Genomic DNA, 13,268 nt, shown 5'->3' with positions numbered 1-13,268 from the left:
TGCGCCCACTGCTGATAACTTCTTTTTCTTGCGGGTAACACAGGTGGACCATCAACTTACAGAACATGTCACTCAGGGACTTGGCCATGTATATTTTTTGTGTGACTGTATGTTTACTTGCTTTATGTGCCTTGTGATGCGTAAGACTATTGGTACTGTGTTTAGCACCATGGCCCGGGGGAAACATTGTGTTGTTTGGCTGTATTCATGGGTATTCATATTTGGTGGAATGATAATTAAACTTGAACTTGATGTACAAACAGGTCAGTTTCTGTGTGCAAGACTGCTTTCTTTCATGTCTTAGCAGGAACGTCAAGTGCCTATATATTCTCAAGATCATCTTCCACCTCAGAAATATTACTGATTCATTTTTATCCTCACCAAATAAGGCCTGCATCAGTTACCAATCCCACTCGATACCCTAGCCTTCTTATGAAACCTATCCGCCTCTAAGTACCACTAATCAAAGTTCAAAGTAAATTTATCATCAAAGTACATAACCATCACTATATACTACACTGAGATTCATTTTCTTGCAGGCATTCACAGTAAATGCAAAGAGGCGCAACAGAATCAATGACAAACTATACACAAAGGCAAACAGCCAATGTCTGAAAGACAACAAATTGTGTCAATACCAAAAGAAAGACATATTGAGAACATGAGTTGTGGAGTCCATGAAAATGAGTCCATAGGTTGTGGAATCAGTTCAGTATTGAGGCGAATGAAGTTATCCACTCTGATTCAGGAGCCTGATGAGTGAGGGGTAATAACTGTTCAAGAGCCTGATGGTGTGAGACCTGAGGGTCCTTTACCTCCTTCCTGATGGCAGAAGTTGGAAGACAGCAAGCCCTGGATTGTGGGGGTCACTTATTTTCTTTCATCACTAGAACACTGCCATTGTATTAGAATTTGTGCGGCTCTATAAGGCACTCGTGAGACCACACTTGGAGTATTGTGTCAGTCTTGGGTGCCTTATTTTAGAAAGGATATACTGACATTGGAGAGGATTCAGAGAAGATTCACGAGAATGATTCCAGGAATGAGAGGGTTACTGTATGAGGAACAACTGGCATCTCTTGGGCTGTATTCCCTGGAGTTCAGGAGAATGAGGGGGGATCTCATCAGAACATTCCAAATGTTAAAAGGCCTGAACAGATTAGATATGACAAAGCTATTTCCCATGGCAGGGAGTCTAGGACAAGAGGGCACAACTTCCGGATTGAAGGACGCCTATTTAGAACAGAGATGCAGAGAAATTACTTTAGTCAGAAGGTGGTAAATCTGTGGAATTTGTTGCCATGAGCGGCTGTGGAGGCCAAGTCATTGGGAGCATTTAAGATAGAGATGGATAGGTTCTTGATTTGCCAGGGCATCAAAGGATATGGGAAGAAGGCAGGAGAGTAGGGATGACTGAAAGAATTGGATCAGCCATGATTGAATGGTGGGGTAGACTCGATAGGCTGAATGGCCTACTTCTGCTCCTATAACTTATGGTCTTGTGGTCTAATTTTCAGTGTGTTTGGTGTTTACAGCTAGAGTCTTTCACTAAGTTGCAGACAAGCGCTGCCTGCTTTCATTTAATTCCACTCAAAATTTGTTTGCTGTTGGTTAATGGTGACTGTTGTTTGCACTTCTGTGCCCCAACTCTCCCCTTCCCTGAATTACTTGTCATCATAAATCCCAGGACCACTCCTGCTGGCCGCGTCTCATGGAGTCTCACAATAACTTCAAACGGGACCGATTCTTTGAAGGAGCAGTGGACAGCCATTTTCAAAGTTTCCCCCAACTGCAAAGCCATGTTAGTAATTAAGAACGCCTTTGTCTCCCGTTGTAATTCAGGATTTTTGATGTTTCTAGTTACAGAGTGGCTAGAAGAAATGAGGAGATCCAGGCAAGAGTGTGTACTATATTGCATAATAATACATGGTGGATACATCACATAGACATATGAAGATAATGGCAGATGTAGTGAGATACAGTGAAAACCTTTGTATTCATGCCATCCATATAGACTAGATAAGTACACGGAGGTAATACAAAAAGGGAAGAGCGCTAAAAGCATGCAGAATGTAGTGATACAGTTACAGGTGCAGAGGAAGTGCAGTGCAGGTGGACAAGATCCAGGATGAAATAAATCGTGAGGACACGAGTTCATCGTTACCATACAAGCGGTAATATTCTATTCTCACATGGCTTGCTTACATAACTATACATAAACACACCATAGTCATTGTTTCCAAAAGTGCAGTGTTTTGTTGTTTCACAGAGGGTCAACAGCAGATTCATTTGAGGTCCCATCACTGGAAAATTCGGAAATGGATGAGATATAAAGTACCTTTTCTCTTCACATTTAAAGCCCTCCCTTTATGAAGGTTATCAGCTGTTCGAGGCTAATTTTAGGGTCATGTGGAAAGAAAGGCCTGGTGCTGGGCTGGGCTGGGTTGGGTTGGGAGGTCAGAGACCAGAACCAATCCATGGTTGGAGAGCCTGGGGTAGGGATTGGCTGCCTTGGGTAGCATTGGTGAGAAGGAACAGTAGAGAAGAGAGACAATACTGAATCATCCTGATAATACATAACTTGATCCTTTTATGACAGGCAAGCTTAAAAGTATATAATTTCACACATTTATCCATTCTACAAAAATATACAGGATACTGTTTGGGAACATTAATTTCATTGTAATAATTAAATCATAGTTATAAAGTACTGAAACCTCACCATCACCGTTCACTTTTCATCTTCAGAGGCATCCATGCCTTGTAATTCCTCCCCCCGCCCCCCCCCCGGCCATCCATTTATCTTCCATTTAATACAATTGATGAAATCTGTAAGCTGTTTCTATTGCATCAGATTGACATTTGATTTGAGGTCATTTATTTAAGCTTCAACAATCATGAGTAAGTTTACGGCTTTCTTTTCCAAAAGAGTCAGACCATATATCAAAGCTTATCCATAATCATTGTGTTTTGTGTAACATTTAAGGATTTGAAGCCATTCATCAGACTGCGAAGTGGAGAGGATTTTCATTGGGAAGCAGAAAACAGAAGAAAGTTACCGAAGCTTTGGGCTTTGAAATATTGTACCATTTTTACACTGCATCATAATAGATCAGATTACTGCCCAGCAGTTCCTTCAGAGAATGTTATCAATGAAGAAATGTACTTTGTGCTTTGTTCTTTATCTCAATCCTTGTTGAAATGTCCAACACTAACATATTGTAAAGAAAGTCCTGTGGATATTGTTGTGTGGATAAAAGGAAACTTGGTACGCCACTGATTAACCTGTCAAGTGCTGATAGATATTTTTAGCTTCGAAAACACACGCACTTACCCTTTCATTTATGTATTGTCTGTAAATATGCTTATCCATACATCAGCAATGCTAACTGATAAATGGCAAAGCGAACAGAAGCTCAAGCAACTTAATCATTTTAAATACTTACTTCCAGAACTTCACTTCAGATTAAATCTTGACAAAAGAAGTAGGAAACATAGGGATAAACCCGAAAATGGACAAGACTTGAAAAAGGGATATCTAAGACAAATATCCACATTTATTTTTCTGCATACAAAGAGGGATCAATGATTGGAATATGCATTCAGGTAATTGTATCAAATTCTGGAATCATTCAAGAAACAATTAGATGTATAGATAGTTAACAATAAATTATGATACCCAGTAAGGAGCAATAATGTGATTAGAATGCAGAACCTATAACCACAAGGATATGAAACATTTAGTTATGGAAAGGAACAAAAGATTATACTGATGGAATAAGATGCTCCTGGGTGAGGGTAAAAACATGGACAGAGAGTGATTCGGCTCCGTGATTTCAAATTCCTTTCTTTTGAGTGTAGAATAAAAGTCTGCATAGGCCATTCAGAATATTTCCCAATGATTCATTTGGTTTGGAGTGAAGAGACACAATGTGTCTAAATGTAGTGAAAGCTCCACAGCTAAATTATGTGCATTTGATTTATGACACCATACATAAACATACAAACATAGATAAAGGTATTGCAGATATATCTGAAAAATAGTGGCATTCAAAAGCTTACCATTTTATAAATCTTGCAAGAATTCTAGAATAAAATTGGCGAGTCTCAATTCAGTTGATTGACAAGTTTTTATGCTACAGAGGACATCACGAGATTTTTACATGTCTTCAAATGAATGAGCTCAATAACGTTGGTTCATACTAGTAACAACAGAAAGCCTTTAGATCCAATTTTGGTATCACTAGTAAAAATACAAATTTGAAATCATACCTTGAGAATTATCTGGAATAGTACTACCAAGGAAGATTAAGTCAGAAAGTAAAGGACAAATCAAAATCATAGCAGTTTGCATTTATTATAGATTGTGGAGAAAACTGTGTAGTACCAGAGCATACTTTACCAGTGAAGAGCAGTCATTGATATAAATTGGGTAACCAAGCAGTCACAATAGAAGTTCTCATAAACGGCAATATCATCATAATCAAATAATCTATTCAATGATATTAACTAAGGAAAAGGGTGAGACAGGACACGAGTGATAGTACTAAAATCAAAACATTGTAAATGAAAACAAAAACACTGAAAATATTACGCAGGTCAGGCAGCATTAGCAAAGAGAGAAGCAGATCATATTACAGGCCAGTACCAGAACAAGGGACAGATTCGACAGTTGAACCTGAACCCACAGCTTGACACAAAGATGAAAGTGCCGCCAACAGGATGGGTTCTCTGGGCCTGTGCAAGCGAGCTAGCTGGAGTGTTTGCTGACATCTTCAAATGCTCCTTTCTTCAGTCTAAGATCCCCTCGTGTTTTAAGAAGGCAACGATAATCCCAGTGCCGAAGAAGAGCAAGATGGCATGCCTGAATGTCTATCGACCCGTGGCTCTGACATCAATTGCTATGAAGTGCTTCAAGAGATTGGTTATGGCACACATCAACGACAGCATTCTGGTCAACCTCGACGCTTTGCAATTCGCCTACCGGAGCAACAGGTCAACAGCAGATGCCACCTCTCTGGCCCTACATTCCTCCTTAGAACACCTGGAGAATAAAGACGCATACGTAAGGCTCCTTTTCATTGACTACAGCTCTGCCTTTAATACCATCATTCCAAATAAACTGATTCCTAAGCTCCGGAACCTGGGCCTTAGCACTCAGATCTGCAGCTGGATCTTCAACTTCCTCACAGACAGGACCCAGGCTGTAAAAATAGGGGACAAGCTCTCCTCTACAATCACTCTGAGCACCGGTGCCCCACAAGGCTGTGTACTCAGCCCCCTGCTGTACTCACTGTACACCCATGATTGTGTAGCCAAGCTTCCATCAAACTCAATATATAAGTTTGCTGATGACACAACAATTGTAGGCCGTATCTCGGGTAATGATGAGTTTGAGTACAGAGAGGAAATTAAGAAACTGGTGGCATGGTGCGAAGACAATAAACTATCCCTCAACGTCAGCAAGACGAAGGAATTGGTTGTTGACTTCAGAAGGAGTAGCGGACCGCATGACCCAATTTACATCAGTGATGCGCAAGTGGAACAGGTCAAAAGCTTTAAGTTCCTCGGGGTCAATATCATAAATGACCTGACTTGGTCCAACCAAGCAGAGTTCACTGCCAAGAAGGCCCAACAGCGCCTTTACTTCCTGAGAAAACTAAAGAAATTTGGCCTGTCCCCTAAAATCCTCACTAATTTGTATAGATGCATCATAGAAAGCATTCTTCTAGGGTGCATCACAACCTGGTATAGAAGTTGTCCTGTCCAAGACCGAAAGAAGCTGCAGAAGATCGTGAACATGGCACAGGACATCACACAAACCAATCTTCCATCCGTGGACTCACTTTACACCACACGCTGTCAGAGCAGTGCTGCCAGGATAATCAAGGACACGATCTACCAAGCCAACACACTTTTCGTCCCTCTTTCCTCCAGGAGAAGGCTCAGGAGCTTGAAGACTCGTACAGCCAGATTTGGGAACAGCTTCTTTCCAACTGTGATAAGACTGATGAACGGATCTGTGCCATACCCTCCAAATATCCGGAACTGCCTCTCGGTTTTTTTGCACTACCTTACTTTCCATTTTTCTATTTTCTATTTAAGATTTATAATTTAATTTTTTAATATTTACTAATTTTTACTATTTTTAATATTTTTAGTATTTGATATTTGTAATCCAGGGAGTGGGAAGCGCAGAATCAAATATCGCTGTGATGATTGTACATTCTAGTACAAACTGTTTGGCGACAATAAAGTATAAAGTATAAACTGAGTCACATCCTTTAAATGCGTTTTCCATTTTTATCCATTTACATTTTGACAGCAGTGTTTATGGCGATGTTGAGTTGTTCTCCAGTCTTGGCAATCTACTTGCAAACATTTCATCATGATGCGAGGAGACATTGTCAGTGCACTGTCGATTGAGGTGTGACCTCCGAAAGTTTGGCTTTTATATACTTTTCAATCAGCTGATAGGATGTCATTTCAGAAACTCAGTTGCAATGTGGGGAGGAGATCTCATCGTTGTGTGGCTAACTTTGTGCATTGTGGTCGGGAATTCTGCCTGCATCGGCTCATAAATAGGATCGAGGTGTATGTGCTTGTTTACGTGAACATCGACTAGCTGTAAAATGGCATGTTCAACTCTCCCCAGTCTCTACCCATGAAGATCGAGTGGGGCTCAAATTCGACTGAGCATCAGCGAAAGTCATGGTGCAAGTGAACACATGGAATGCAAGAGAATCCCTAGAAGCCTGGTTTTACATGAGTAATTCTGCAAACAAATATGTAGGCCTCAGTCCTATTTATGAGCTGATGCAGGTAAAATTCCTGGCCACAATGTTCAAGGTTCGCCACACAGCCAATCAGCGACACGAATTCATTCCTACATCAAGGGTGGATTTCTGAAATGATATCCAATCAGCTGATTGAAAAGTATATAAAGGCCAAGCATTCAGAGGACACTCCACAATCAACAGTGCAGTGACAATGTCTCCCCACATGGTGACAAAACGTTCGCAGGTAAATTACCAAGATCGGAGAATAACTCAACCCACTCATCAACCACCCGAGCTACACATCTTCTGAACTATTTCCAGTAATGTTTATTTATTGCCCATTCCTAATGCTCTTGAAAGGGTGATTGCGAACTACCCCTCTGATGAAAGTTCTTTCAAGTCTTGCTGGTTGAGGGTGATTCCAAGATGTAGATACAGGAATATTGAAGGAACTTTGAAAATCCCCAAGGTTTGAATAGTGTGGTACATACAGGTGGTGGCGTTCCCAAGAGACTGCTGCATTTGTCTACCTTGGTGGGAGAGGATGTGAGGAGTTTGGGAGGTGCTGTCAGAATAGCCTAACTGTGTGTGCTATTGGTTATTCACAGACTGCAGCCATTGTGTTTCAGTGGGGAGGGAGTGAATATGTAGGTTGGTAATGGGATGCCTAATTAAGTGGGTGGTTTTATACTAGATGCTGTTGAACTTCTTCAGTGTTATTGGCTCTGCATATCCAGGCAAGCAGAGTATTCCATTTGGCTTCTGATATGTGTTTTACAAATATCAAAATGGCTTGTGATGTCAGGAGGTGAGACTCTTGCCATGTGATAGCCAGCATTTGATCCATTCTTATAGCCAATGTATTTGTTTAACTAGTTTAAAGGTGCCTCTGGTCAAAGATATCCTCTAGAACTCAGTTTTAGTAATAAATATCAAGGTTAGCATTTGAGAGTGACTGATTGATACTTATGTGATGTGCCTTTCATTCATGAATGAAAAAATGTGCTGTGTAGCATTATTCGGTTGAGGTGAATTGTAATTCCAATTATGAATATCATAGTGAGGCAAGACTAATCAGTCCACATATACCCACCTGATTTAGGCACAGTGTATCATGAACACCCTAATAATGAAGTCTCTTCAGAAAAGAAAAGTGAAGATGAAGAGCCTGCAGCCAATGGAGGAAAGTGTTGGAGAAATTCACTTCTACTTTCCAAAGACAAGGAATCAAAATTCTAAGAAACTAATTGAACAATCTTTGCCATCACAGCTGTTTCACAATGCACCCATGATTACTAGAAAGACCCACTTCACTTGGGAGCCTGCCAAAGCCCTTTAAAAGGGCTATTGTGAATGGACATCCTCAGCACATGCAGGAAGCATGCCACAGGTGATTCTGCAAGAATAAAGACATCCTGCCATCTGACCCAACTCTGTGCCTGCATATTTTCACGTACATCCCGTCATTTACTTGTCGAGTCATAGTACCTTCTGTGTACTCTCCACATGCAGCAACTTCCCTCCACTTTCATTCAGTTAATTATAGTGTCTTTAGGATTGGCAGCAATGTCTGTTTCTTGATTTTTATTTAAGGGAAAATTCTTACTCTTTTGGAGGGTGGGGAATGGCAGCTCAATGTTAACTTGCCATGGGCAAAACTGTTTAGTTACCAGGTAAGACACAATGGTCATATACTGTGTCCTTCATTTGCTTTAACACTATCATCACAAAACTGACTTGGTAACTTCTCTCCACACAGTTTGTCGGTTCTTGAAATCCACAAATAATTAATTTGGCAGAAATAATAGCGGAAGTTTTTAATTAAAGTGGATCTAACTCAGGCCTGGATACCATCTCCACACATGTCTCACATTCCACGAGAACATAAGAAATAATAGTCCATGGGTGTCTAATCCACCATTCAATTCAGGGTTGAACCAGATAACGTTTAAGCATATCAAGGATGAACATGCAGTACATATGTATGTTTAAGTTTACTGAGGCTCCTCTGAAAGCAATTATATTTAAATTTCTGCACACTTCCCTATAATTGCACACCAAGGGTGTTTCACTAAACATAAAGTAGTTCAGGACGTGCTAAGTTTGCAAGTGATGCTGCATAAGTGCAGGCTGTTTCTGACCTATATACGAACCGCATTTTATAAAGCATACCATTACACCTACAGGAAATGCATGCTCCTTCAAGAGCAATGTATTGATAAAATATTGATTTTATGCCAATTGCTTTCTGTCGCAATTGACTCTCACCATCGACAATTGCCATCCCACCAATGCAGCAGAGAAGTTTGAAACAGGAGTATGACCATCAGCTATGGTGCAGGTCCAGCAAGAAGAAGTCTTGCTTCTTCTCCACCTGTCCCTTGGAATACAATTGCCATGCAACACGAAAACAGGGTCCACCACCTAAGTCGGGTTAAGTCAAATGACATTTAACTACAAAATCTGTAATTATGATCTTCAGCCAGGTTGCAAAGACAGTTGCTATATTTTACGCCATGCAATTCTCACTGACCATTTTTTGAAGTTTTCAAAGAAAAATGCAATAAATTGTCAGAAATTGTTTGGAGTGTTTATCTTGATGCTCCATGCTCCTCAGGCACCGTGACGTCATTTTCAGGAGGCTAAAGGTGCCATTTATAAATAATCTTTTATTTAAATACAGATTGTATCTTAATATGTTTAATAGAGCATGTCTGCTTTTGAAGTACACTCTGAAAGTTTTATTGATTTTTCAAAGAGCTACAGATGTCAACTCTGTCACACAGAATTCACAAATTATGACACACTAGGTCAAAACAGCAATTAATTACGGGATACTAGTTAGATTCATGTTGTTTCCTGGCATTATTACCAGCCATTCAATAAGACACCTTTCAAGGCTGCACAGTTCAAATGCAGCTAATTGCTTCAGTTCCGGTTGCAGTGATTCATCACACAGATGTCGGCTGGCTTTCTGCACCAGCGCACTGCAGATTCCATATACAGGCATCCCTGTGAGGGATGCATCGAGATGTTATGTTCTTTACTCTCATCTCATTCACATGATCCGTCCCCACTGAAAATGCTTGATGAATTGAGCTCTTGACACGGCAAACCCTTTGCGTTATCAGACTTCCCACACATGAGGGCTCTGTATGAATGCAGCCTTTTTTCCCCCTATCCAGGTGCAGTGCCATTCACACTTGGACTTGACAGCACTGGCATAACAGTTTTTATTCACCAATCTCGCTCGTGGGTATTCTTTTTCTTTTGCAAAGCTTCTCATTTGTCCATGTATCAATGCATGCTGAGCCAAATTGAAAATAAATGATGTACAAATAAAGGATTCATAAAGTACGTTTGAGGTTAGCACAATGACAGCCTATGGGAAAATGCTGTGTTTTTTTATTATTTCATTTCTCAGAAAGGTCATTCTCTTGATCCGAAACAATATTAGTCTCAGAATTCACAGAGTGCACGGGCATTTTTTCATTCTACTGAATATGGAAAATACATATTTTCTAAACTTACATCCTCATGCATTAAGTATTTCTTCTGTTTTTACAAGTGCTTAAGACCCTGTAAAATAACTTTTAAAGCTCTCAACCTTGTTTTTATAGATGCACAAACATTATTTCTACACAATAAATGAAAATTGTTTTGAACTTCGTTTATTGATGAAAGATGCTTTGTGTGAAGGAACTTTGCATACTTCCTAGCAACTGGAAGTATATATGGATACTAAATTGGATTTGTACTGACCATTGTTTGAGAGCTCTGGGTGATATTTGGGTGGCAAAGTAATATTCAAAGCTGGTGCACAGACTAGTGCAGAGAGTTGAACCATATACTATAATAATGCTGAGATTAGCACATGTAGCATATTGGTATTATTTTGTTTTCTTTTTCTCTTTTTGTATTAAACAATTTGCTTTCTTTTGCACATTGGTTGTTTGTCAGTCTTTGTGTGCAGTGTTTCATTGATTCTATTGTGTTTCTTTGTATTTACTGTATATGCCCACAAGAAAATAAATAATAGGATAGTATATAGTGGCATTTACTGCATATATGTATGCTGAAATATATTTATTTTGTACTTTAAACTACATATTGAATATCCCCAGTATAAGAAATAGGCAAATATCTGCATTATATTGTCAATCACTCTGCCTTTCTGGAGATCAATGTTTCAGCTAATATTCTGTCTTAACCTCAAAGAACCAAACATATATCCAGCAATCTGAATATTCCACTATCAGCACCATTTAAAGAGCCCAAATTGGGTTAATTATTGATTTCTTCTGGCAGTTGCTATGATTGTGTGAATATTTGGTACTGAATATATCTTCAAATGGCAGAAGTCTACCGGAAGTCATGTGTCAGGTACTGAGAGACGTTTTGCTAACAGGTTACAGGACAGCAAGCAACACACGCAAAATGCTGGAGGAATTCAGCAGGTCAGGCAGCATCCATGGAAATGAAAAAACAGTCAATGTTTTGGGCCGTGACTGTTCTTCAGGACAGAGAAGTAAGTGGCAAGATGCAAGAATATAAAAGTGGAAGGAGGAGAAGGAGGATTAGCTAGAAGGTGGTAGGTGAGGCCAGGTGAGTGGGAAAGATCAACAGCTGGAGAAGAAGGGATCTACTAAGAGAGGAAACTGGACCGTTGGAGGAAGGGGCCCAGGGGAAAGTAAAAAGCAGGTGAAAAGAGGTAAAAGGTCAAAGTGGAGAGTAGAGGAAGGGGGGTAGGGGAAATTGGTTTACCAGAAGCTAGGTTTCTTGGAATGTCAGCATACTGATAGGCAATTCCTTGGAGTACAGCATGACTGAACAAAAGTACAAAGGCCACAAAGTGTAGGGAGGTTGCTAGATGTGAGGAAGCCATACCATCCTTGTTCTACACTGTGAGCCTCAGTGAGGAGTAATATGTGGGCCATCTATTCATGTCACTAAGCTCTGCCACCTAATACACTATTGCCACAACTGCAAACTCAGAATAAGCAAGGGCATCTCTGCCAGGGACCTCTGCAAGGAATGTAGCCTCTGAATGTTTACAACCTCTTGGTTGTCCATCCGCTATTACAGACAGAAGGTCATTAAAGATAGTGTTTGGGATCTCCATAATTAATGCTTGCTGTTAGAGCAACTCGAAGCACCATAATGAACACAAGAAATTCTGCAGATGCTGGAAATCCAAAGCAACACACACAAGATGATGGAGGAACTCAGAAAGTCAAGTCAGGTGGCATCTATGGAAATGAATAAACAGTCAATGTTTTGGGCTGAGGCTTTTCTTCAGGACTGAAGAAGGCTGTAAATTTCATGTGTGAGATGTCAAACACAGAGGTCCCACACATATTGAGAGCAACAGAAGGCTAGATCTGTCAGTTTGCTCTGTGATGGAGGCAACTGGCAGAAGCCATCCTTGCTGAGAATCTTCCTCTGAGCAATCGTCTCTCAGATCATGCACCAGATTAGACTTCATGCAGGATCTAAGATCAAGATAAGTTTAATGATGCCAATGTAATGGGAGGAAAATTTCAAAGCACATAAGGTTGTTTAATGTAATTATGACTTCCGACAAATGCACAGTAGAGATAATCCTAATATTTGGCATCACTGCAGGGTATGGAAACTGCTCTGCAGTGGACAGGAAGCTCTACAGCAGGTAGTCAAAACTGCCCAATCCATCCCTGGTACCAGTCTGCCCACCATCAGGGACATATGTACATACAGAAATATGTCGGAAAAAGGCCAGCAATATCATGAAGGACCACACCCACCCTGCTCAAGGACTGTCTGTCCCACTCCCATCAGGAAGGAGGCCATATAGTATCCACGCCAGGACCACCAGACTCAAACACAGTTACTTTCACCCAGCAGGAAGGCTGATCAACAACTCCCCCCAGGATCCCACCTCACCATCACTACTTTACCATTTCCTGTCAGACACCTATGTGCAAACACTCATGTGTCTAGCATCACCTTATGGGCATATAATCAATCTATGTATATAAGCCTTCATGTGTATTTACATTTATTATGTATTTTATTAGTGTATTTTTTTATCTTTTTATGTTTTATTTTGTACTGCATCAGATCCAGAATAACAATTATTTTGTTCTCCTTTACATTTGTGCACTGGAAATGAGACTAAACAATCTTGAACATACGTAAACATATTAAATTTTTAAAGAGTAGTTCCTTCAGTCTCAATTGTTTAAATATCTGTGAATGATGAATCTCACTCATAGGTTTTACAGTCACTAGAGTTGTGGACAGAGATGTCAAGGCTTGCGGATCAGTGTTCCTTCGAGGCAACATCATCCAGACACAACCACAAAACAGCAAGATGTTCTCAGTTAGCATGATTGACCTTCTATATGAAGACAGAAAGGTGTGTGCTCCAGAAATCCAGGGCCAACAGACAGTTCAAAGGATAGAAACATAGAAACATAGAAAATAGGTGCAGGAGTAGGCCATTCTGCC

This window comes from Mobula birostris, chromosome 8, assembly GCF_030028105.1.
Source record: "Mobula birostris isolate sMobBir1 chromosome 8, sMobBir1.hap1, whole genome shotgun sequence".
Classification (NCBI taxonomy): Eukaryota; Metazoa; Chordata; class Chondrichthyes; order Myliobatiformes; family Myliobatidae; genus Mobula; species Mobula birostris.
This window is presented reverse-complemented; position numbering follows the sequence as displayed.